We start from the raw sequence: 25,796 nt of genomic DNA, 5'->3' as shown, positions 1-25,796 counted from the left end.
TATTCACAATAGCCAAGGGCTGGAAATAACCTGTTAGCAGATGAATGGGGGAAATGGAATGACCCAAAGCCAAAGTCCCATTCTGAGGTTTTTAATGTGTATCATTTTCTTTTCTTTTTTCTGTATTTATTTTGTGGTAAGATACACATAAAATATACCATCTTAACCATTTTTAAATGCACAGTTAAGTGATAGTAAATACATTTATAATGTGCAACCATCACCACCATCCAACTCCAGAATTCTTTTTATCTTGTAAAACAAAGTCCATACCATTAAAAAATAACCTCTCACTTCCCACCCCACCCCCGGGCCCTCATGGAATTGTGGGATCACACAGTATTTGTCCTTTTGTGAATGGCTATTTCACTGACCGTAAAGTCCTCAAGGTTCATCCATGTTGTAGCCTACATCAGAATCGCCTTCCTTTTTACAGATGAATAATATTCCATGGTACATATATACTACATTTTGCTTATCCACTTATTCATTGATGGATACTTGACTTGCTTTCATGTTTTAGCTATTGTGAATAATGCTGCTATGAATATGAAGGTACAAATATCTCTTTGAGACCCAGTTCTTGGACATCCCAGGAACTACAAGTTTGAGGTAGTTTACAGTTTCAATATTAGACTGTAGTACATTCCTTTCAAAGTTGCTATATCTTTGCAGAGCAGTTTCCAGTGGTTTGAGAAAAAGCCGTGGGGAGCAGGAACTGAGGGTGACAGTATCCAGGGGATTCCAAGATTCGAGAATGGGGCTGTGCCCAACAGGTATGCATATCCCACTGACACTGATTATTTAAAAATAAAATCAAATATGTTTTCTTCCAATTTGTGTGTATTTGCAAACAGCTATACACAAAAGCACTTAAATTGTTTGAATCTAACCACTTAACCCTTTGCACTCGCTTGCTTTTTTCTCGATTCCTTTATTCTAATGCTAACCGTGTCGAGTCACACTCGACATCCGAGTGCAAAAGGTTAATAGGTGGAACAGTTTGGTGTTTCTTTGGCCTCAGGGCACTGAGGAGAAAGTACTGAAATGGGAGGGACTCTGAACTGAAAACGTTGGCGCTCCTCTGGACCAAGGACTTGCTTAGAAGCTAGAGAGTATGTGATCGTGGGAGCTGGCATGAGTCTGTGCAGGCTACTGCCTGGCATCCAGTACTGGGAGGGAATCTCTGTGGATCAGCCACACAGGCAGTCAGGGAGAAAAGCTAGGTGTGGACAACAGCGAGGACCAAGTGGAACCTGGCAGGACTAACCGCAATGCACGTGGACAATTAGGCCTCACGAGGACAAAGCGTGTGCATAGTGACCTGCATGCCAGGCACCCAGCCCAGGACTCAGCGGGGAAGCAGTGGGACCTGCAGTCGCTGTGAGGCCAGGTGCTCCCCGACTCCCCCAAGAGCAGCCAGCAGGTGGACTACAGTGCGTGGAAGCCACCATGGGCCCGGTGCCTGCTTGCATCTGCAGAGCATGACATTGTTGCTTCACTCTTACAAATGGCTCGCTAATTATCTCTCCTGGAGGACACTCACATGGACCCCTATAGGCCAGGGCTTCTGGGAAATGTCGGTCCAGCTTAACTAGACTGACACTGGACAAAGCCACCAGGAAGGGTGAAGTTCATTTTCATCTGTGCCCTCTTTCAGTGCTATCTTTTTAACCCTTTGCACTCGCTTGCTTTTTTTCTCGATTCCTTTATTCTACTCGGGATTTAATTTTTTAAATACCCCAGATTTTACAAAGCGCGGCCGTAGAATAAAAAACTGGAGTTTCTTTTCATACAAACTTATTTATTTGGATTTTTTTATATTTCAAATTATTGATACATTCAAAGAGTAATTTTAATCTCTATAATTTTTCATGGTGTGATATTTTTTGAAACATTCATCCACATGAAGACCTGGTTTACATTCACATGTTTCGCAAATATAAATCGCCTCTCTTCTTCCTCCTTTGATTTTTCTGTTAGAACAAACAACACAATCTTTGTGTTTTTTGTTAGGGTGAGGTGTGATTATATGGAGCTTTCCATCTAAACATTGCTCAAAGTTAGTGGATAATAATCTACCCCTGGAAGTTAGTGTACCATCTCTGAATTCTCCAACAAGATCATGTACTAGTTTCCTAATAAATTTCACAAGCGTTATCGGTTTTTCATTTTTTCTTTTTTGGCATTCTTTGTACAATATATAGGAATTTACAACACTGACCTCAAGCCCCCAGAAAAACAATTTACACCACCATTTTAGAGTCTTCCTCATAAAACAGTATGTGCCTGTGTAGCTATATCAACACTCCCCATAAACTTTGTATAGTTGGTCACGACCTTGGGTTTGAGAACTATTTCCTTCCCACCACCACGCACTCTCCTTTCCACAGACTCAGTCTCTGAAGTGTCCCATGTACTGAGCATTGTGACTATCCTCTTGTCTTTCCACACAAGAAGCATTACATTTTCATCCCTGAAAGCCACTATCTCTCCTTTCATTAGCTTTGGATGTTTGATAACAGGTGGATTATCTTTCCTATTGGGCATTATTGTCCCTGTCAAGTGTGTTTTTTCCTTGAACAATTCCTTTGCAAGAGTGACACTAGTGTAATACCTGTCAGTGAAGAAATGATAACCTTGAGAACCAGGTACTGAGTTCTTCAGTCTTTCATGAAGCTCTAAAACTATTCTGCTAGTAAAAGGGAGATCAGGTCTCACCAACATTTCAGATGTTATTCCTCCATAATAAGGGACAAATGAATGTACGTAACCACATTTTGAATCTGAGATGACATATAAACGAATACCCCATTTTGTTGGCTTTTTAGGATTATATGTGATGAAGTGTATCTTTCCCTTGAAACCAACAACAGCCTCGTCAACAGCAATCTCTCTTCCAGGACAGAATCTCTCCCTAAATTTCATATCAAGGTATGACAAGAAGCAGTTTACCTTCTCGGTTCTTGTTCTCAAATCTTTACTTGACTTTTGGTCATTTTTCAAGTGTAACATCCAAAATATTTGCAAGAACCTTTCTCTTTTGAAAACAGATTGAAAAAAATGGTATATGAAACTCAAAATCCATGGACCAATAACTCTGCAAGTTGGGTGATTCAATACACCCATATTTAGTATTACACCAAGAAAAGCCTTCATTTCCTCTATCGTCACATCTTTCCAATTATTCCAAGTGGATCGCTGGGATAGTTCTTTCTGGCTAATTTTATGCCTAGCATACTCATTTGTCTCATCCATTATATTTTTTATCAATGTCTCAGTAAAAAACAACTGAAAAAAGTCTATTGGTGTGGCACATCCAGAAGGAACTTGAGGTCCAACATGTAACTGACCAGTGGAGAAAGGGATTCTGCTAGGCTCTTTGTCATTCACAGATGTAGATGCCACTTTTCTTTTTCCTGTTTTCCCCTAGAAATGTAACTTTCACTGGGTCTTATACCCGATTTCTCAATGATATCACCTATATCTCCATCACTCTCACTCAAATAAACAATTGTGCGTCTTCGTTTTGCCTTTATGAATTCAATGTCACCGTCACTGTCAGTACTTTCAGCCAGATCTTTGGGCAAAGCAAGGGACTTTTTCCTTTCTGTAGTTCCACTAGGACCAGCGATTTGTTCATCATCTCCACTCGCATCCTCGGAGAACTCACTTTCGTCACTATTACATTTTTCACTTTTTTCTTCGTTTTCAAAGTAAAATTCATCATCGCTGCTTTCTATGTCTTTGGAAAACTTATCCATCCTGAGGAGGGGAAATTAACTCAGAAGGTGCGACTGCTAGGGGGCAAACCAATCATCCAACTAAACCCTGTGTCATAACAACATCTGTGATATGCTAATAGAAACCTAAACAAACCTAGGAGACGAAAAGATAAGGAAGGTTCTTTACCAAGGGAAGATGATGCAAGCTCAAAAAGGCATGATGCACGACTCATGCCTTGGACCCTCCTACTCAAGATTGCTGCCTATGCAAAAGATAAGCTTAGGTGGTGGCATCAGTTGAGACGGCATTTACATTTTACTTGTCCTTTCATGCTAATGAAAACAAGAAAAGATACTGGAAAAATAGACAAAAATCTCCCTTCCCCCGCGGTGAAACTATGTGTCAAGTGTGGCTCGACATACGAGCTGCTACCGATGCTAACTAACCGTGTCGAGTCATACTCAACATCTGAGTGCAAAAGGTTAAAAAACAAAAACAAAACGCATCATAAGAAAATCTATTCTTTGTGGGGGAAAAAAGTGAAGAAAGAGAGGGATGAGGGGAGGGAAGAGCAAGGGGGAAAGTTGAGGAAAGAGAGACAGAGAAAAGAAGATGAGAAGTTGTTTCTGAAAAGAACAAGTTTGGGATGAGCATGTCAGAATGAGGGTATGGTGTCAGTGGAGACCCTGAAACATGACACCGTCTGGGAACCAAAATGTTGGGTAGGATTTCCACAGTGTGCATGGGGAGCCACCCGGCACCGGGGTGGGAGGGATGAGCTGGCAGATGGTCAAGAGCGAAAGGCCACCAACAAATATTGAAGTTGAGCCTGGCCGGCGTGGCTCAGTGGTTGAGCATTGACCTATGAAGCAGGAGGTCGCGGTTCGATTCCTGGTCAGGGCACATGCCCGGGTTAGGAGCTCCGTCTCTAGTGTGGGGTGTGCAAGAGGCAGCTGATCCATGATTCTCTCTCATCATTGATGTTTCTATCTCTCTTCCTCTCTCTGAAATCAATAAAAATATATTTAAGAAATATATTGAGTTTGAATTTTCTATCAGGAGGTGACTCACACTTTGAGCACAGGCTTTCTAAGATGGTATTCATATACCAGGAGACCCTGGGTAACATCCCTCTGAACTTCACTTTTCATATTAATAGAAAAGTGTAGTTAAAATAGTGGGGGTTATGAAGACTCGAGATAAAGTCCTTGTCCGGTAGTACTAATTGCTCAGAACCCTCCTGTCCCCACAACTCCTACTGCTGAACCTCCTACTGCTCACCCCTCCTGGGTATCCCAGGCCTCTTTCCGCCTGGTAACAGAGTGGAGCACACTGGGTGGATTGCCGCAGAGCTGCAAAAGGGGATTTAATAACTGAACTGTCCATGAGGAGCTGCTGCCCCAGAGTGGCCCCCATATTTTAGTTTTACTTCTAACAAAGTTTTCTGAAAAGGAAGTTTGAGTGTCTTTTCTTTGAAACAGTGTCACACTTCAGTGATTTCCTTGTATTACTTGGATGCCCAAGACACCCTCAGGAAGCTGCTGCTGTGGCCATTCACACCAGGCATCACTGGGGTCTCTCAGGACGACTGCTGAGCCCTGCGGGGCTGCTTAATTCGATACTTGGTTCCCGAGAAGGAGAGAAAAAGGAGAAGTCACCCACATAACTTCGATTCTGAATATGTGTCTTTGCAAAATTGCAGAAGTTCAAGCAGCTTTGTACTTCTGCTTTGTCAAAATTCGGTCTTCTTTATTTTCACCAGGAAGCTAGGCTGGGAGTTGTCCTGAAAGTAAATAGAATGGCATTACTAAATGTGACCACAGAAAGGCTGCAAGGATGTTGCCCACAGCTGTGCCTGTTTTGAGAGAAAATGAGGTACTTCCTGGAGGGCCAGCATTCATTTAAAGCAGTGAATAAAATAGACTGCTGCTTCCTGCTTTCTTGGACACCTTTTATACATTGAAAGTAAAAGGGGGAACAAACAAGAAGCAAACAAAAAAAAAACAGAAAACCCCAGGGGATTGGTCAAATAGATCCAGTAATGATGTTCTGCAGCCCAAGAACCAATTGTGTGATCTCTTTCCCAACTCCTTAATAAGTCATATAACATTGGTGTCTTGCAACTGGACATGGTTAGCATATTTACACCAGGGAAATTGGCAATGCTACAAATCAGGGCTGAGGTTTTTTATTTTTTTTGGTTCATTTTCTGTTCTGTTTTTTGCTTCTTTTGAGAGACAGTGATTAAACATGAGGACCCCACTGTTTGTAGTATATTCATGAAATGGAATATTAAGCTCTTATCAATATTAACATTACAGAAGAATGTTTCATGATAAAATAGTATGTGTAAGGAAAAGATCAACTTAGACCCTCACCTCACACAACACACAAAGATGAACTCAACAAAAGTCAGACTTAGATGTAAGAGCTAAAACAAACCTTTAAAAGAAGACAGGAGAAAATCTTCAGACTTTGAGCTAGGCCAAGATTTGCCCAATGCAATACCAAGAGCATGGATCATAAATGGGGGAAAAGTGAGAAAATGGATTTCATCAAAATTCAAAACGTTTGCACTTTCAAAGATACCATTAAGAAAATGAAAAGACAGGAAATAGACCAGGAGAAAATATTTGCAAAACATATATCTGATAAAAATACTTGTATCCAAAATTCACAAAGAACTCACACAACCTAAATTCCTACAAGTAAGGAAGAGGAAGGTAGAGGGAGATTTGGCTGCTGAAGAAGAAAGGCAATGCAACAACAAAAGCAGAGATTAGAGTGGGGGGTGGGAGGACGGTCACAAGTCAAGGAATATGTCAGCCAAAGATATTGAAAAAGTCAAAGAACAGATTTTCCCCTGGAGCCACGAGGAGGAACAAGGCCTGCCAACACCTTGATTTTAGCCTCATAAGATTCATTTTAGACTTGTGGCCTCCACAACTGCAAAAAAATAAATTTATGTTGTTTTAAGTCACTACATTTATGTTAATTTGTTACAGCAACCATAAGAAACTAATACAGACACCCCGGTCACAATTTCCATCCTTCCTGGAGCTGGTCATCCAATCACCATCCATCACTTTACTCCTTCTCCATCCAGACACTTGATCCCAAGCTGTCCTCGTGGCATCTATTATTTTTAATATTTGAAATTTTATTTCAAGAATTTCTTGACAGCTATTGAATGTTGCAAGACTAGAGTCAAAACTCACTCATGACTTTCAGTTCCACATTTGACCCTTTTGGAGGTTGAAAGACTCTTCAGATGGTCATTTCGATGTGGCAATACCCCCTGCGATAGGCCAACCAAAAGCCATCCGGCCCCTTTTGCATTCTTCTAGTAACTGGGAACTTGCTTTCTTCTAAGAATTTACAAAGAGAGTGTGCCCTTGTTCAGGTCAGCCAATCTCTAACTAGCCTGAGACCCAAGAACCACAACAGATGTTGAGAACAGAGGAGCATCTGAAAAACAAAAAACAAACAAAAAAACAGGATCAGAATTGAGACCTCATTTCTAACCACCCACATCTAGAGCATTTGACCAACTACTTGGTATGAAGGGGCTTCTGAGTTATATGTGTGGCCATTGTTGAATATGTGCCCCAACTGGTTATTATTTTAACCCAGAGGTAATTTATCCACCGTATTCTTTTGATTCTCCCCAAGTGTTGGGAGAGTGGGGAAAGAGGAGTAGAGTTCCTTTGTTTTCTAAGTCTAGAGATATTCAGATCTCTGTAATCAGTTTTCCAGAAAAGTGTCACAGGGTTGGTTATTATTGATCTAGTTGTAGGGTAAGTCTTTTCCACTTTTGACGTAGTTGTTTCCCCTGAACTGCTTTCCATCAGATCTTACCATCTAGTTCTTGTGCATGACTAATGTTTTAAGTATGAGAGCATGAATTTACTTTCTTTCCTAGGAGATCTCATCTTGTTGGTTTCAGTTCGGCAGCCCAGTTAATCAAGATCCATTGGAATCTTCATCTTTGCTGTTCCCCTTTGCATTGCAGTCATAACCCATGTTCTCCCTCTCAAAACTGACAAGCTGTAAATGCTTCATGGGAGGTTATTGTGTGAAGTGTTATCAGCTCTGTAAGAAAACTAAAATTTTGAGCTGTATTCACTTTCTCTCCCTTGAGGAAGTCAAAGGTCAATGCAGTAGAGATAGGAGTAGTACAGAGTTCACTGGGCACTGTGGCTTAGGAGCTGTGATTACAGAGCAGAGGATCCTGGTGTGTACTCACGCATGTGCACAAAGAGCAAAAAAAAAGAGGGCTTCTGTGAAAGAAAGGGATCTGGGAGGGTAGAACCAGCCCATCGAGATGAAGACCAGGAAGAGTGGACACCAAGACTCCTTGAGGTGCCTTGTAACTACTTGCATGACGTTAAAGTTGTTATCTGCTCTGTATTCAGGTCCCGTGGAGTGAAGGAGAGAAGGAACCTCAGCAATTCAAAGGCCTTTTGCAGAGAGATCAACTCATGGAGAAGGGAAGCAGAGGCATATAAGTGAGTGTGGGCAGAATGCAAGGCAATTGAGGGAGGAAGGGGGTGCGTGGATACCCAGCTCAGACCCTTAGGCAGAGCCATCCCTGTCCCCACACAGGTGGGGAGCAGCAAGATAGGATGGAAAGCAAAAATCTCTAAACTTTTTTAAAAAATTATTTTTAATTGATTTCAAAGAGGCAGGAAGAGGGAGAGAGAGATAGAAACATCAATGATGAGAGAGAATCATTGATCAGCTGCCTCCTGCACGCCCCCTAATGAGTATCAAACCCTAACTTCCTGGTTCATAGGTCAACGCTCAAACACTGAACCAGGCCGGTTGGTCAGGTCTCTAACCTTTTGAGGACAGGCTGCTGTCAATAAGTGCTGGGCAAGTCTCTCCAATATGGGAATACTCATTTATTTATTATGACATATGTGTCCCAGCTCCACTTTTCTTAGCTATGTGACTGTGGGCAACACTTCATTTTCTCTCAGCCTTCGTTTCCTCATCTGGGAGGTGGACATTGACCTCAGTATTCACAACAGAGAATGTAGAGCCTCGGGGAGGGTTCAGAGATACTTATACCATCCAAGGGAGTGTGTGACATCTGGGGGTCAATAAAAGCTCATGTCTCTAATTATGACCAAGGAGAAAGGAGGAGGGGATTTGGGAAGTCCTGGTCTTTAGTTTAGTTCAGTCCTCCATGGCCTAAGCAGGTCATTTTCCCTCCCCGGGTTCCAGTTCCTCCATTTACAACAGGAAGCCGTTGGGCCCAGCACTGACATCGCAGAGGAAGCTGTAGACCGGGGTGTTAGGTCTGCACTGAAAGACATTGCGAGAGTTTAAGCAATTGTATTACTCTCTCTCTCACACAGAGAACAGTGTGTTGGTGTCAGCCCCAAGGGGGTGGTTAGGTTCTCTTTTCTAGGTTAGAAGTATGTAACATAGGGTCAGGGTATGGGTGCGCCAGATGGTCAAGTGGAGGGCATGGAGGGGAGGGGAGGGCGTGAGTGGGTCAAGGGAGGCAAGGGAGGAGAGTGCACAGGTCAGTCAGGTGGAGAGGAGTTCTTATCTTGCAGATTCCAGCTGTCTGCCCCAAGCTATGAGAAAAGGCTTATAACAATTTATATTTCAGAAACATGTCCAAGCAGGAGACGTTAGGGGTAGTTCATCCTAACAAGGGGAACAATGATCAGGGATGTCCTGAGTCCTTATGGGGTGAATAACCTGGTTCAGACTCAGTCAGATAAGCCTTAAGCAATGATCACATGATCTAATCAATTAGACTTTATATTCCCTGTCTCATTCACGTGACCAGCTTAGGGTATGTATTGTCATTTGCTACATTAACAAAAGAAACACCTAAAGCTTGCTGTCCTAAAATAACAAAACTACTTATTATCTGGCATAATCCTGTGGGTGCTGAGGGGTTCTTCCGGGTCACGTGGCCTTGGCTGGGTGCCGGGAAGGCTGGAAAGTCCAGATTCACCCAGTGTTAATATTTGGGCCCCCTCTTGTGCTATCATTCTCCTCCCCCTCCATGTGTAATATACCCATTATTTTCCTGGTCAATGAGGAGGAAGTGGTAGATATCATGTCCTGCAAACTTTCTAAATACTTCAGGGTGTATTTCCTAAGAACAAGGACATTCTTTTGTGTAGCCACAGAACAATGATGAAAATCAGGAAACTTAACATCCATCAGATCCACGGTCCATAGTCACATTTTGCCAATTGCCCTGAAACAGCCCTTGGCAAGCTATCTCCCCACAATCCAGATCCAACCTGGGATCCTGCTTTACAGCAAGCTGCCACGTCTCTGTCTTCAGCCAATTTTCACCTGGAAGAGCCCTCGGCCTTTCATGGTCCACACCTGCTCTTTAGGCAAGTGGATTTCTGTGTGAGGGCTGGGGGTGCTTAGAGCCATCTCCTTCCTGCCACACCCGCTGCCTGGCCCATAAGAGTCCATTAGAGTCCATTAGTCTATTTGCTCTTTGTCCCTAATCCTTCTGTGGGGTAGACCAGGAAGCCCCACTGAGCAGCCTCGCCCTGGGGCTGAGAGAAGAGAGAGGGAACGTAAAGTATTCCTCCTGTGTTGTTTTCTTGTGACTTCTTTCCAGCCAGGAAAATGTGATTCTGGTAACCCATGCTTGTTCCCTTTCCTTTTAACCACATTTTGTTACAAAAACAATATGCTGGCCATCATAAAGGGAACTTCGCGACAAGGACTTTCCTCTCTGAACCTGTTTTTTTTTTTTTGACAGGTGCCGGTCTAGCGATGCATTTTGGATTTTTGAGAGAGATAGAAACACCGATGATGAGAGAGAATCATTGATCAGCTGCCTCCTGCACGCCTCTATTGGGGATCGAGCCTACAACCTGGGCATGTGCCCTGACCGGGAATGACGTTCAACCATTGAGCCACGCTGGCAGAGCTAGCAATGCATTTTATACACTTGAAGCCACTATGCTATGCCTGTGTCTTCTGCTTTTTCACATTTTCTAAAATCTGATTGTTCCCTGTCACTCCCCTCCACGTAGGACATGCAGAATAAGGTGGGGACATGACCTCGAGTGGCTTGGGAGACCCCTGCCTGTTCTCACCCCAACACGTGGCTCCTGTGCTCCACACCAGACCACCAGGCTCTCTCTCAGCTGTGCCTTTCCCTGCCACTGATCATAGTGCCACCTGTTAAATGTCCCTCGGGGTGGCCGAAGCATCACCTCCTGCTCTCACCACCCCAGCCGCAACCCCAGACCAGACCAGTCACTCTCGCTGACTCCAAGTAGCTGTTACCACTGTTTTGTAAATGGGCTCACGTGCCTGCCTCCCCGACTGGACTATCATTTCCTTGGGGTTTCAATGTCCCCAGCACCACATGGAGGTACCCCCGAAACTCTGGGGATGAATAAGGCAGATGTGAGGATCAGTATCAGAACCTTTATCCTGATTTCACTTCTAAGCCGTGCTCGTAACACTCCTCTCTTTTAGCATCATGACATTTGCTGTGCCTCCCCCCACCCCCGCATCCCCACCGACTTCACCCCCTGGTCTGACAGCTCCTTTTTGGATTCTAAGTCTGTTTAACTCTAACAAAGTTCTTTGCTTGATCAAACTTGAATCAGGCTCCTGAACCTTCTCCTAGGCCCATACATCAGGGCACTTCTTTGTAAAATTCGTTTTTTTATCAAGAATCCTGCAGAGTGGTTGTAGTAAGAGCTTCCACCCTCGATATCTGATCACCCTTAGCCCCTGACTGGGTTCCTCAGGCTCCACCACCCCATGTGAGGTCCGGCCACCCTGACCAGCCTCAGCAAGAATCCTGTTACCTTGCTTTCGCCAGAAAAACCCCTGCACCCCTAGTGTTTCCTTGAAGTCATTTTCCATGCACTGCCCCCCACCCATTCCTGGGTTATAAATTCCCACTGTTGTCCTCACTGCAGTGGTCCCTGCGCCCATTGTGATAGCTTGAACCAAGTGCTTTCACAGGTGTCAGTGAACTTGATTCCCTCTAACAATTCCATCTCCCCCGGGGACCAGCTGTGTAAAAAGGGACACTACCCTTCTGTCCTTGAGTTTCTTGACCTCAAATCCTTTGTCCTCCCCACCCTTCAGCCACCCACACTACAAACCTTGTCACCTCCAGAATCTGCCTTACCAAGAAATCTTTAACTTAGCATCTCCCTCTCTGACCACAACTTCCTACCGTTCCCATCCCCTCTTACCTTCCTGTTTTCCACGCTGTCAAGATCTCTGGCAACTTGGACCTGCTATTTTTATTATTATTATTATTATTATTATTATTATTACTAGAGGCCCAATGATGCATGAAATTCGTGCATGGGGCTTGGTCCTTGCAGCCCCAGCTTTGTCCAGAAGGTCGTTTGGCTGTCTGGTCTAATTAGCATATTATGCTTTTATTATTATAGATAATTATTATCAGCCCCATGCTGTCTTTTTGTTTTGTTTTGTTTTGTTTTGTTTTGTTTTGTTTTGTTTTGTTAATCCTCACCCAAGGATATTTTTTCCTTTGATTTTTAGAGAGAGTGGAAGGGAGGGGTTGAGAGACAGAGAGAGAAAAACATCGATGTGAGAGAGATACATCAATTGGTTGCTTCCCTCAGGGTGGAGCCTGCAACTGAGGTATGTGCCCTTGACCAGAATTGAACCCACAACCCTTCAGTCCGAGGGCCAACACTCTAACCACTGAGACAAATGAGTCAGGGCCTCATACTGTCTTGACTTAATTCTTCCTCCAACCAGACACATGGTCACTACCTCAGTCCATCTGGTCCCAATACAATCTACACACTGCCCTCTGGCACCTCTGCCTCAAGGAGCCCTGGCTCTATCTAGCAATTCCACTTCTGTATTTATGCTCGGCCTTCTAGAGAACTTCACCCATGTGTGACGACTCCACAGACTCATGGTCTCCAATGTCAAGTCCTGGCTCTGCCACTTCAGGCCATGAAATGCTTGTTACTCCATCTCTGCAAGGCTTGGCTTCCTCACCACCAAGTGGGAATCAAGAGCACATGGCTCTCTGGAGTGCAGGGGAGGATCGGAGCGGGCATGCAGCACACTGTAGTAAATGTTAGTGACAGCAGTTGCCATCATTGCTGATGGCCAACCCTCCACACTAGGGCAAGGGGAGGTTTCTCTGAAACCACTCACAGCTGGTCCAAGCCTCCATCTTAATTCTCCAGCCCCTCATCCCGCCTCTTCCGTGATCGTTCACCACTCAGCTCCTCCTTCCTGGAGGAGACGAAGCCACTGGCGTAGGTCTGGGCATTCTGTCTCATTCTCATTTCACCCTCCGCCCATTCTAGCTCTATATTTAGGATGTGCTCTTACCCTTCCCCTGCCCAGGGCTGATTCCCCTCCTCGGCCTTCAGGTGCCAGCCTTGCCCTCGTGTCAGCTTCCATCAGCGGGTCCCTCACTGTCTCGCACCTTTGACCTCTCCAGTGGCCCCATCCTTCCAGCAACAAAAAGCAAGCACCTACAGAGACGTCCACTTCTGAGAAGATGGAGTCAATATCGTTTTCCTGTTCCCTTTTCTAAGTACAACTAAAAACCCAGGACGTTATATAGAAGACAAACATAGGAAGACTGAAAGGTGGAGAGAGGAAGACAGACTGACTACGGATCCCAGGACTAGAGGAAGTACACGGTGGTGAGTTACCTGGGTTTTCTTTTTCCCTTATCTATCCCAAAATTGGAGCGATAGAAGCCAGCAACCAGGAGACACCAACAGGGAAGGAGGCAAAAAGCCCTGCTAGGGTTGCTGTAATGAAATACCACAGATTGGATGGCTTTGGTATTGGGATAATGCTTGTCTCATAGATGTGAGGTAGGTAGAAACTGTTTCTTCCTCTTCAATTTTTGAGAAGAGTTTAAGAAGGATTGGTGTTAATTCTTCTTTATGTGTTTGGTAAAACTCACCGCTTAAGCCACCGGGTCCAGGACTTTTCTCGGTTCAGAGATTTTTGATTACTCATTCAATCTCTGAACAAGCGTTATCCGAATACCAAAGCCAGATGAAGAGACAAGAACACTACAGACCAATATCCCTTATGAGTATTTATTCAAAAATCCTCAACAAAACACGAGTAAATCAAATTCAGCAGCATATTAAAAGGAATACATACCATGACCACGAGGGGTTTATTCCTGGAACGCAGCTATGGGTCAACACCCACAAAACTCCGTCAACATAATATACCATTCAGGAACTGCAGCTACAGTGTTAATAAATCATCACAGGCTTTTCTGCTTGCTATGTGCTTCTTCCACATTTTGCATTCTCATCAGCATGTGACCTGTTCTGACTAAACGGATCAGCTGAGATTGAATTAATTCATTTATTTCAGCAAAAGCATGAGGATGTGCGTGCGGACGGACGGACCTCTCATTCACAGCTGGCGGAGGTGCGTGGATGCTCGCCCCCTCTCTAGAGGGTGTCTTTCTCTAACTATATTGTAGATCTTAAAATTGTTCATACCTTTTGACCCAGGAACTTCATTTCTAGATATGACCCTAAAGAATTAATCAGGGGTATGTGTGCAAGAATATTCAATGTTCTATCAGCATTCATACTGAAAAGTGAGAGAGAGCTTAACCGCCTAACAGTACGTGTCTGGCTAAATCAATTATGGTATACCCATGTGACGAACTGTATGTGGTTATTACAAATTATTTTAGAGAATTGGAATGATATAGGGAAATACAATGCCATGCTAAGTGAGAAAAATGGAAAACAATTTGATTTCAGTTTCACCTAAATTGAAGCTAGAAGGAAATACTTCAAGTTATAAGTAGTTATTGCTGAGTTGTCTTATTGATTGGGGGGTGAAGTCTTGTTTCTATTTTTGTGGTAGTTCTCTAAGTTTTTGTTAGTAACTCTATATTTCCTTTCTAATGGTTTTCATTTATTATGAAATATTTCAAACATTCAAAAAAATAGAAAGAAATGAGCAGATATAAAGATTTCAGGATACTGCACATTATTTTTTTTTAAACACTGAAGATATACATTAGGTCTCTACCTCATACAATAAAAAAAATTAATTCCAGATTAATTAATTAATTCCAGACTGTGGTACAAAAATATGAAAAGCAAAAGGGAGAGACTCTGAAAAGAGAATATAGAAGAGCCTGTCTGATCTCAAGGTAAGGACCTCTCCTGCTGATCTCTTCAGCAAAACACGTGCTGTTTCAATATTCCCGTCTAACAAGCCAGCCCAAAACTCAGTGGCTTAAAGCAGCAACCAGCTTTCCCTGTTGACAATTCTGCAGTTGGGCAGTTTAGTCTGGGCTCAGTGGGGCAGTCCTTGAAGTCTTTACTGGGGTCATTCATGTCACTGTGGCCGGCTGTCAGGTTAGCTGGGGACTGGCTGTTGGCTGGGTCACAGGGTGTCTGGGCCACACATCCATCATCCAGGAGGCTAGCTTGAGCGCATGTACCTGGCAGCTGGCAGGGTTCCAGGCCTCTGAGCTCAGAGCTCCCACAGCCTCACTCCCACCGCATTCCCTTGGCCAAAGCAGGTGCTGAGAGCCCAGTAGGGTAGCGATAGGTCCACCTCCTGACCGGAGGAGCTGTACAGACATTGCACGGATGCAGGAACACAGGGAGTGGAAAGATGGCGCCATCTGTGCAATCGACCATAAGGAATAAAATGCACAAACCATAAAGGAAAAGATTGATAGTCTGAATACATAAAAATGAAAAACTTCTGTAGGAAAAATGACACCATATATGTATTACTTTTATAATCCTAAAACAAAGTTAAAATAAAGATTTCAGGATTCTGCACATTATTTTTTTAAAAAAGCACTGAAGAAAATATCTGTGTGAAAATCTGAACTTCCAAAGTGGGGAAATAATTGGATCAATGGTTTCATTATAGTTGGATGCTTTCTCCTCAGATAGGCGTATTACAAGACTCAGTCAAATAGTAAAGCCCACCTCCTGCATTTGAAAAGGAATTCCTTCCACAGAAATTCTTATTACATATCTATTATACAGTACATAACAAATTGTGTCTATTTAAAATTGTAAGTGCTGCCTTAGCCAGTTTTGCCCAGTGGATAGAGCATTGGCCTGAGGACTAAAGGATCCCGGGTTCAATTCCGACCAAGGGCACACGCCCGGGTTGCTAGCTCCATCCCCAGTAGGGAGTGTGCGGGAGGCAGCCGATCAATGATTCTCTCTCATCATTGATGTTTCTATCTCTCATTCTCCCTCCCTCTCTAAAATCAATAAAAAAATATTTTTTAAAATAAATAGTAAATAATAAATACATAAATAACAAATAAAAAATAAAATTATAAGTGCTTCATCTTAATTCTTCTAATTCCAGGAAGATTATCGAATCAATCACCAGAATCTTGGAGGTCTCCTGTTAAAGAAGCAGGAACATTGAGGGGATTGAGCTTTCCTGTCTTCAGAGACAGTGAGTAAGAAGGGACTGGGTCTAAGCACAGACTGAGGGACCTACACTTTCTTTTCTTTCTGAATCAGTGCTCAGAAATCCAACCTTTGCCTTTTGTATGACTCTGGAAGTGCCCAAAACACCAGCCCCTGAGGCCCCCTCCAAGGCCAAGCATGAACAGTTTGGGTCAGACCATGAGTTACCCTAGTGGCTCATGGCCCGTCACAGTGTGAACAAGAGGGGGTTGCGGTATCTCAAGGACGTGATCACAAATGCACCCCTGAGCAGCAACAAGCCTGCTGTGTGTATCACATGCTCAGAAAGCAAACTTTCAGCTGAGAGCAGCAGCCCTGGTCCCTTTCTGGCTTGTACCCACAGATGAAAAAAGAAAGGGAGTACCAGAGATCGAGTGAGTGGAGGGGCACAGAATTCTCGGGGTGCCTCCATTCACCTGCCCGCCCTTCATACCCACCGCGCCGGCCGGCATCCTGGAAAGAGCCCCGTTTCGGCTCAGAGACCCTCATGTCAGAACACCTGGGTAGTGAGTCACCTCTGTCTTCGAAGGACCCACCAAGGTGACAGCTGAGAGCTGATGTAATCTCTTCACCCAGCTTCCTGCCCAAGTGGCTAGAACCGCAAACTGCAGCTCGCGAGCCACATGCGGCTCGTTGGCCCCTTGAGTGTGGCTCTTCCACAAAATACCACGGCCTGGGAGAGTCTATTTTGAAGAAATGGCGTTAGAAGAAGTTTAAGTTTAAAAAATTTGGCTCTCAAAAGAAATTTCAATCGTTGTACTGTTGATATTTGGCTCTGTTGACTAATGAGTTTGCCAACCACTGGGCTAGAACACCAATCACACCCCCTTGCTGTCTGCTGGCCCAGCTCCATGAGGGGGAGGGGGCGGCAGCATGGTACCCCATCTACATGTGTCAGGGCCCTGCTTCATGCCTGTGGCGTTGCTTGATGATAAATATGGCAATTTCGCCTTTACCAATATTTACCTGCACCTCCAAGGGCCACAGGGAGGATTCACAAACACTTGGTTTCTCACAGAAACGCTCTGCAAAGGGGAAGGGGAGGGTCTCTTTCCCTTGTAGCCACCAGGAAAGCTCAGCGTTTTAATCTACCTTCACGTGGGTGAGGGTAAGGCTTGGACCTGGAAGCACGGGCCTCCCTTCCCCAGTTCTGCGGGAGATTCCAGCCGGCTACCCGCTACCCTAGGGACGGGCAGAAGGAAGTGACTGAGGACCAGTGGCCAAGAGAAGGGCAGTGTGTTTGTGACCTGGGAGATGGGAACTGTTCTCCTGGGGGTGGGAGTGGGGTTGGGGTGGGTTTGAAGTGGGGGTGTAGGGGAGACAGGTGCCTCTGGTTTGCTTCGAGCTGATGGTTTAGCAAGGAGCGTGGCAGAGGCAGTTCGGGGTCATTTCTGTGAACAGCGCCTCCAGTTGTCCTTGGCGTCCACAGGTGCTGAGATGCTCCTAGCTCAGTGCACAGGAAGTGCTGACCACGTGTGAAACCGACCCTTGTCGCAGGTCTAGTCTCGGAAGGGCCACTGCATGGGCCCCGGGGGTCTCTTCCTGTGGGCTCAGACTCCCCTTGGGGGCCCACTTTTGACACATACGCCATCCCACCTCTGCGTGGAGTGCAGTCATTTCCCGCAACAGAAAATGTCCAGAGTTGCTTCTGCAAACTGCAGATGTTGTCTACAGTACCCCATCCCCCACTCAAATCATGGGTGTCATGGAGACGGTGGTGACCTGAGCGGGAGGAAACATTATCTCTGGAAGAGCAGAGGAGCCCCCAAGGTGACTGTGGAGATCAGTCTGTTGAACCCAGAAACATCTCCCCCAAGAAAAATGATGCTGACTCAGCTGCAGAGAGACTCAGAGACTCCAGGAGGACTGGTATGCTACGGCTGAATAAAAGAGCATGTGGTCAGCCCTGGCCAGTTTGGCTCAGTGGATAGAGTGCTGGTCTGAAGACTAAAGGGTCCCGGGTTCAATTCTGACCAAGGGCATATGCCCAGGTTGTGGGCTCGATCCCCAGTAGGGGGTGTGCAGGCGGCAGCCGATCACTGATTCTCTCTGATCATTGATGTTTCTATCTCTCTCTCTCCCTCTCCCTTCCTCTCTGAAATCAATTATATATATAAAGAGTATGTGTTCAGAACCCATCACTAGGTCCTCGTTTTCTCTCCTTGTGAATTTTGTATGGTTTCAAGGCCCCATGCGAACAGCCCTTGCATGAAGTCTGCCTGCGTTCCTCCATCCCCAGCTGCCTCTGATCTTGCCCTTCTCCCACCACTCCCCAGGCCAGAGCCTGGGTTGGCTTCTTCTGTGGCACCCTCATACCCACTGAAGAACTGAATGATTGCAACACTTTAAAATGTTCTGACTTCAGGAGCAAGAAGTGGTCTTTATAGAACACCCAAGGAAATAACAAAGAAGAAAATTTTTAACAAGAATGAACCAGACTGAACGTATTTCCCTGCCTTCTAGAACACCCTTTTGGTGCTTCTGGACCATGGTTTACTTGAGGGGGCAGAGCACAGTGATGAAAAGTGTGGCTCTGGAGTTGGACTGCCTGAGTTGAAAGGCTCGGTGACCTTCAGCAAATCAGTTAACTTCTCTGAGCCTCAGTTTCTTTATCTGTAGAGTGGGGATATCCCTCACTGGTTTGTTGTGAATACAAATGTATCTAAAGCACTTAAACAGTGTCTGGCCCATGGAAGCACTATATTAGCATCCACCGTGTTCTTGCTTTATTCAGTCTTATGGACTTGAGCATATACTAGTAAAGGTCAATGTTACTACTCTAAGTATCACTGCATTGACCATCATGGGTTTGTATGGGTTGTTTTTTTTTTTTTTTAAGGATAAATGGAACTTCTGCACATTCTTAAGGTTTTTCTGTGTATGTCAAGTTCTATTGACATGGAACCAGTTTTAAAACCACTAGTGCCCGTCGACAAGGAATGATGGAGCATTTTGAGGCAGAGGAAGACCTATCAGGTCATAGAAGGCTCAGCAGTGTCCTACTCATCCACCTATTACTACTCTAGATAGTACTGGACTCTATGTCAAACCAAGACCCCATTCAGGCTAATACATTTGTGCAAAGAGCTATTAAAAGCAAACAAAACCAACAAAATAAAGCCAAAACAAAGAGTTTTGGTTTTTTTTTCCATTGAAAGCGGGAAATGCATGGGAGTTGTCTATGCTTTTAATATTAATTGTATTAGGTGGAAGTCGAAACAGATGTCATATTCTCACTCCCCCACAAATCCAATAAACACCAGAGTTCTGTTGTTTTAAAACAGGCAAAAGTGCTCCAGCGGCTCTCAAACCAACAAAGGAACAAATGTCACAATATGTACTGCTTTGCAAAGTGCTGTCGAAAACAGAACTACAACATTCCTGACGTCAAGTGGCTGCCCCAGAAGCGAGTGATGGCACTGGGGCGGGGAGCAGGAGGAAGTGCCCTGGAAGCTGAGTGGACAGAGTGTGCAAAGTGTGACTTAAACCCCCCAATTTTAAGGAAGTAGATGGAGATGAGCAGTTTCTAGAATAGAAGCCCTTCCTACCAACATGTCAGGGGTAAAACGAAACTCACAACAAGTACAAAGAAGAAAATAAGCATTATTTGCTATCTCTTCCCTCACTGATAACACTATGAATATGTGTTTTACATCATCGAAATTATGTGATACATACAATTTTTTACCCTTTTTTCACTATTACATCAAAAAAGTTATCCCACATAATTAAAAATTGCCCACAAACATCACTTTTAAGAACTATAAAGTATTTGTAGATGATACCATAATTTTCTTATTTCTTTATTGGTAGATATTTGCCCCAATTTTTCTTTCCTTTTTATTGATTTCAGAGAGAGGAAGGGAGAGAGAGAGAGAGAGAGGGAAAGAAACATTAATGATGAGAATCATCCATCGATCAGCTACTTCCCGCACACCCCCCACTGAGGACTGAGCCCGCAACCCAGGCATGTGTCCCAACTGGGAATAGAACTGGTGACCTCCTTGTTCATGGGTTGACTCTCAACTACTAAGCCACACCAGCCAGACCCAAATTTTCAATATTATAAATAATACATCAATAAAACCACTGTGTATCCTACCTATGTTTTCCAGAGATATACTTCTCTCTTAACTTTTCCTTGTAAACACCCAGAAATAACTATGACAAATTTTGGAAAAGAGAAAACACTCATATTGTTATGAAAATAGAGGTTAATGGGCTGGTAAAATGCAAAGATATTATATTATAACATATCACATTATTAGAATATAATTTTACCCACAAACTTGAGGATATTTGGATCATTTAATTATTTCCCAAATTATCTACAATGAATATATATTACTTTATAACCAAGAAAATGACAAAAAGAGGATAATTTGTGAAAAAAAAATACAGAAAGTGTCAATTCAGGTTGGCCAATATATGTGTAATAGGAGTTTCAAAAAAGAAGAGGAGTGAAAATGGAGAACATTATCAAAGAAGTACCAGAAAAAGATTCTCCCAGGGCTGAAGAAAGACAAAAGGATTAGTCTGAAAAATCCTGAGTACCCGGTACAATGAACAAAGAACAATTCATAGAAGCAACCTCATGGAATTTCAGAGTTCCGATAATAAAAAGAGATCCTAAAACACTCAGCGAGAGATAAGAAACAGATAACCAACGAAAGACTAAGTCATTCTTCTCATCAGCAACATTGAGGCTTGAAGATAATGGAGCAACTACCTTCAAAGTCCATAGAAATAATTTTGTACCTAGAATTTGATATCTTGCCAAATGATGGATCCGGTGTCATGCAGGAACTTGGACTCCCATATAGTTTTTGGAAATAAAATTACTTGATGATGTACAACCCAAGCAAGAAAAGACTATGAGAATTAAAACCAATTTAACCAGACTCGAAAGGCAATTTGAAGAAACTCCATTATAAATGCACAGTTATCCTAGCCGAAGGTCTGTATATTTGGAGCAAATAAATGATATTATTAAAGAGCTGGAAGGTATTTGTAATATTATAAAGAAGATACATGCTTCTTTGTCAATCAAGTAAAAATTCCAGAAAGTAGTAAGTTATGAACACACACACACACACACACACACACACACACACATATCATGGCCCAAATATAAAGCCAACCAATATGTATGATTTTGTACAGTTGATGGAGTCTAAGAAAAGAAGACCCACTTGGCCTTGACATTGAAACATTCCCCTCTACAGATCCCAACATAATACCTGCTTCTGTAGAGACTAATATTTACAATATCTGTACTTTAAATACAGCTTGTTCATTGGCTTTCAATGATCAGACTTAACTGACAGAACATGGAGAACAAATTTACAAATTTGCTATAAGCCTTGGCAACCTTACAGAGGTGGTATAGCTGAGAGAGGGTGAGGAGTAGACGGGAGAGAAGCAGTGGACGGAAAAAGGGGGGTATTAATTTTCCATCTTACATAGAGGGGGGAACCAAGAGTTACCACCAACAATTAATGGGTCAATAAACAGAAATTGAATATTCTGTAAAATCATAAGGTTAACCATCAGAAGAAATAAAAATACACAACTATTCATGATTTGCAGGTGAGAGAAGGGGATCGATAAGTGAATAAGTTTCTCACCTATCACAGCTAAAATTCTTTCAATAATGCTTGGAGCTGATAATTGAAGACATAAGTGTAGTATGCTACTTAGCACTATCAAGCTAAATGCCAGAAGAAATAGAAACAGAAAGAATCAAATGAAGAAATCTATTAGGAGGAAACTAGGAAATGAATGGGAAAGAAAACTTACTTTTTATGGTGTTCTATGTGGTTTTAATGTTTATTTCCAGGCAACTATATTTTAATAATTAAAAAGCAAAATAAGAAAAATACCAAAGGATTTTAAAGTAGTAGATATGCATCAGGTCAATAGGTGTTTTTTCCCTCTGTTTTCTAATTATACTGTATGTAATATGGTATTTGTTATTTCCATAATGGAAAAATTCATGAAGAAAAGATAAATAATTAATGCATCATTTTTATCACATCATGGTTAGAAGTTGTAGGAAATGAGGATGACGAGGCAAAGAAATGCATCTAAAATATCCAAGGGAGGATTTTCTACAATGGTCATGAAGGCCAGGCTAGCTGTGCGATCTTGGCTAAGTCACTTAGCTCCTCTGGTCTCAGTTTACACCCCTGAAACACTGAGGAGTTGCCTTTAGAAATTTTCAGGCCAAGTTCGGCTCCCAGAACGTATGAATCTCTGAATTTCCAGCAACTGTGAGCATTGCCATTGAGATCAGTGACCCAGGCAATCTTGACTACAAAATAACTGGCTCCTCTTTTCTGTTGTTGAGGGGCTGTTTCCTCTTGGAAGGTGAAGCTGTGAGGTGCTGCAAACCTCATGTTTTTCTAACAGAATTGCAGTTGTTTGCTCCAACAACAAGTACAAGGTTCACATAGATTATTTGCCCTGGTGTGTGCTCAGAAAAAGGCCAAAGGCCTTGCCGTGAGGACCAAGGATGTACCCCAGGTCCGACTCAAGCCCTCGAAGAAACCTGTCATCATTGGGGCTGTCACTGTTTTACAAGAAACACAGGAAGTGTGTTGAAAGCCATAACCACAATAAAACTGCCACATCAATCCAGGAGGTATCTTTTAAACACGGGAAATCATGCACCACCAGGACCCGGCTAGAACCAGATCCCGCTGCCTGCGGGGTTCACCATCTCTCTAAGTCTTGGCATTTCATCCACATTGAAGTTCTGCCTCTAGTAGGTTATTAACAACAGCAACAAAACAGAAATGAAAATAGAAAGTTTGTGGTGAGATCAAGTAACAGATGACAGTTCATTTGCTTTTAGTAATAGTGTCTGAAATTGTCCGGTCAGGTTTTGAACACTGAGGGGCAGTATCTAAGGAATATCTACAGGTCAGTGGTAGAGTCTATACTCTTGCCATAGGAAGCATGGTCCCCAGAGCAGTGGCATCCTGGGAAGCTTTCACATGTACAGAAGTTTAGGCCCCAAACAGACATGCCCAATCAGACACGGCCTTTTACCAAAATCTCCAGGTGACACTTTTGGGCAATAAAGTTTGAGAGATGCTGGTATACAAGACCTGTGAAGTCCACACACCTACCCACATCAAAAACTGAGGATTTAACTATACACAAGGTCAAGTACCTAAGTCCACAAAGCTCTACAAGGAAGATGATTTTTGTTGTTGTTATTCTTATTATTCCTCCCATGTACAGATGAGGAAACTTGGGTTAACATCAGCAGGACTGGGCTACCAGGAGCTTGCAGAGAAGGCTTAGAGAAGTTAGAAACTTGCCCAAGGTCATAGGTAGCAAAGGGCAGAATTGAGATTTGAAACAAGATCCCTTTAAATCCCAGACTCATGTTCTTAGCCATTACTTTCAGTTGCCTCGCTAGAGTTGAATGTTTTCAAGGGACTCCAGCAGGCTGATATACAGGCTGCCACCATTGAATCCAGTTGGTAGCATGTCAAGAACCGTTTTCCAGAAGATCAACCTTAGGAGACATCCTCGGGAAGCTTCTTTCTCACCCCTCCCCCGACCATCAGGGGTAGATATGGATGTTCTGGGAGGGATCCTGCCAGAGAGTGTGACCCTTCTAGGCAATTGAGTCTGAGTTAGCCAGCCCCAGAATAAAGCCTAAGAAACGCCTGTGTTTAAAAACAGAAGGCAAAGCTTCCGGGAAGGATGACCTATTTTATGATACCTTATGGTTTCAGAATGACTGTGGGTCCCTTCACCTACCTCCTGTGGGCTAAACACCATCATCTACCCTTTGACACTATTGGGTCTAGAGACAGAAGGGTAGGGGGTGGAGGCAATTGCAGCTGACAGGAACCTTGATTTTCAAGAACCTAGGTTCCCGGCCAAGGTTCCCCGAGCCCCTCATGGTATGACTTGGGGACATAAGGGTTTTCTAGAAAGTCATGCATGCTTTTCCTGGGAGGGAAGTGGGAGGACCCAACAGCGACCTTCTCAGCAGTCCATTCTTCAGCCCCACTTACTTGGTGACACCATATGGGGTTCATCTTCTCTATTTGCAAGAACTAGATTCAACTGCAAACAATAGAAATGATGATGATCAGGATGATTGTGATGATGGCTTAAATCAATGCTCTTCGAAGCATCATGTGCTCATGAATCACCTGTGAACCTTGTTGAAGTACAGATTCTGATTCAAAAGGTCCAGGGCCGGCCCTGAAGTTCAGCATTCCTCACAGGCTCCTGGGGTGCCCGTGCTGCTGGACCACAAAACACACTGAGAAGTGAGGGCTTCAGCAAGACAAAAGCTTATTCCTCACTTAGGTCCAGAGTACCTGGAGGCTGACCCTCCAGCTCTAGGGCACCATAGCAGCATCAGAGGCTCTAACTCTGAGCTCTCTGCTCTTCCCTCTTCAGCACGTGGCTTCCATCCTTAAGATCACCTAGCGATCCAAGAAGGATCCTGGAGACCCAGCCCGCCCAGCCGTGCTGCAAACCTGCAGAAGAGTTTCTACTAACCAAACCAGCTCCTCTGAAAGAAGGTATGCGGGCCTTCTGCTTTGTCCCTTGGCCACCCCTAACCCGCAGAGAGTCTGAAAATTGGGTTTCTTTTCCTAAAAGAGGGCAGAATGAGGGCTGATGGGCAATTAGGATGTCTGCCCATCTCTCCATCCCACCCATCTTTCCATCATTTTGAAACTTTAGAGGAATACGACCTTGGCAGCCCCTCTTTTCCAGAAATTACTCTGGGGAAGAAGAAGCTGGGCCCCACTGTGCATTGTCTGGATGACTGTGAGCCATGGGTAGGAGCCAGTGAGAATGAATGAAAACATGCTGACAGCAGGGCAGCAGGGAAGATGAATCCAGCGGAGTGGTCTGAAATCTGCTAGAGTCAGGCAGAAAAGTGAAAGATCATGGGCAGACCTTGTACCCCACATTTGAAAACTGTCTTTGGTCTTGCTTCTGACACTTAAGCTCTACTTTGCACCCCCATGTACCTGACAGTCTCTTTTAGTCTCCTTGGAACACAAGTCCTTTCTTCCATGTCCCAGCTGGGCTCTTCCCAATCTCCCTCCATACCCAGAAGTGCTCCAGCCAAAGCCTGGAGCCTCACTTTTGGCTCATGCCACTAGCACCTGGTCTTAACCCATTCTGAGGTCCCTTATCATGCTTTCACTAGAACCTCTGGTGCTAAAACCTGCCAGAATCATCAGAAGTGGCTGCAGCCAATTCCTTAATGCTTTAGGTGTGTTGTTGTTTTTCTATGCCCAATGCCCCTTTGACTGAAACTGCCTAGCATACAGCCCCCAACCCACCTACCCACCTACCTAGGGAAAGCAGTTATGGGATAACTTTTGGACCGGAGTGACCACAGAAGGGACCAGGAGTGGACACCCTACTATAGATTGCTAGTGGCTTATGACATGGTCTGATGCAAAGGGAGCTGACAAAACTAAAGTGATAACATTCATTGAGCCAATCAGAGTCCCTCACCAGGGAATTTAACATGAAGTTACTGGATAGAAAGAGGCAGTTGTGGTTGCCATGGAGTCAGATTAAGGATACCTCAAACTCCCATTGATGATGTCCCCAGCTCTCAAC

The 25,796-nt window shown here is 43.8% G+C and overlaps 1 protein-coding gene and 1 long non-coding RNA gene across 6 annotated transcripts in view; one reads left to right on the top strand and one right to left on the bottom strand.

The window, feature by feature from the left end:
• Nucleotides 1–1,847: 1,847 nt before the first annotated feature.
• On the bottom strand, nt 1,848–13,961 carry LOC307113479. 2 transcript variants are annotated; one of them, XR_013814843.1, is made up of 3 exons: nt 13,864–13,961; nt 6,945–7,194; nt 1,848–5,509 (listed from the first exon to the last, which is right to left on the bottom strand). It is a non-coding gene; the product is annotated as an uncharacterized lncRNA (long non-coding RNA). The 2 variants fall into 2 exon arrangements; XR_013814844.1 differs by lacking the exon at nt 13,864–13,961 and adding an exon at nt 9,999–10,153.
• Nucleotides 13,276–25,796, top strand: part of XCR1 (X-C motif chemokine receptor 1) — a 46,457-nt gene continuing 33,936 nt past the window's right edge. For 2 of the 4 annotated variants that reach the window (XM_079795088.1, XM_079795087.1), the window contains exons 1-5: nt 13,276–13,388; nt 14,086–14,142; nt 14,808–14,884; nt 16,075–16,167; nt 24,612–24,736. The gene's annotated coding sequence lies outside the window, so the exon portion shown is untranslated. Of the gene's footprint in view, nt 13,389–14,064; nt 14,143–14,807; nt 14,885–16,074; nt 16,168–24,611; nt 24,737–25,796 lie in introns of those variants that run through there. The other 2 variants (XR_013814840.1, XR_013814841.1) reach the window with 1 other exon arrangement.

This window comes from Cnephaeus nilssonii (assembly GCF_951640355.1).
Source record: "Cnephaeus nilssonii genome assembly, chromosome: 17".
In the NCBI taxonomy this organism is placed as follows: Eukaryota; Metazoa; Chordata; class Mammalia; order Chiroptera; family Vespertilionidae; genus Cnephaeus; species Cnephaeus nilssonii.
This window is presented reverse-complemented; position numbering and strand designations above follow the sequence as displayed.